Raw genomic sequence first — 1239 nt, 5'->3', positions numbered from 1 at the left:
CTCAACATCATGAAAATTAAACCTTATTTTCAATAAGCAATCCTGAAAAATATTTGGGGGTGCTTAACTTTTTTCCAGGTGTATATTTATTAGATCTATACATACTTATTTTGTTGAAAATTAAACTAGTGTGTGGTAAAATCATATTTTACATTACAGTCTAATATTTTGAGAAACATAAAGTTTTTAAACAATTAAGATGCTCAGTGTGCTTTTATTTGAACTGGTCTTGTGTAGTGGTTCAAACTCATGGTAATTTTGTTTATTTTTTACAGTGCATCTGTTATTTTTAGAAATCAGTTCAGATATTTTAGTCTTTTTCTCTTGTCATTAATATAACATTATTTTCACAACTGACATTAAGAAGTTTAAATACTTTCATTGATCAAAATAAGTAAAATTATATCTTAACTAATTACGATTTTACTAATTCTTGGATTCAAAATACATTGTTCCTTGTAGACGAAAATAGTAGTGATATATCTGTGGCATCACTGTTAACTTTAAGGATGAAGGTTGTTTTTATAAAGTATTGTTGTTGTTTGTTTAACTGAAACTGATCCTATGACAGTTGAACATCTTTTAGTGGATTTTATAGTATAATAGTTATTGCAGAAATTATATTCATCTATAATTTTATGTATATTTATCTATATTTTATTGAATTGAACTTTTCAAGATTTCTCCATTAGCAATACCACTGCAATGAAAGTTGTATTTTTAAATAAAATAAAGCTAATGGTTCTCTAACAAGATAAATCATAAAGTTAATTCAAGCATGTTTGGTATTCCTAACTATTATTAGCAACCTGATACTATAATTTTTTCTCTCTGAGAGCCAATTAGAATGCAGATTGGATTTCCTAACAAGTAAAGTTTCCTATATGTATATCTTGCAACATATGGCTCCCATATGCATCCTTTATGTTTAGTTTATGGCATTATTCTGATGAAAATATATATCTTTAAGGTATTTGATTATGTATAAATGGAACTTTAGTGAATTTCAACGAATTCCAATCCCATCTGTTATTTTTATGTATTAGGTCGATATGTTTCTCTAATATAATTATTTTTTAATTGTATTATAATTAGTGTGAGCAAGTCAATAATCATCAAGTTATCATAGTAATCAAACGACATATGGCAAGTTAAAATTACAATTTTTTTAGATATGTTAAGATAATAATGTTGCGTCATCGAGGTCATGTGACTGGTGTGGCACCACCTATTTTCTAG

Source organism: Limulus polyphemus, unplaced genomic scaffold, assembly GCF_000517525.1.
Source record: "Limulus polyphemus unplaced genomic scaffold, Limulus_polyphemus-2.1.2 Scaffold3267, whole genome shotgun sequence".
Lineage (NCBI taxonomy): Eukaryota > Metazoa > Arthropoda > Merostomata > Xiphosura > Limulidae > Limulus > Limulus polyphemus.
The sequence above is the reverse complement of the archived record's forward strand: the minus strand, read 5'-3'. Positions refer to the sequence as shown.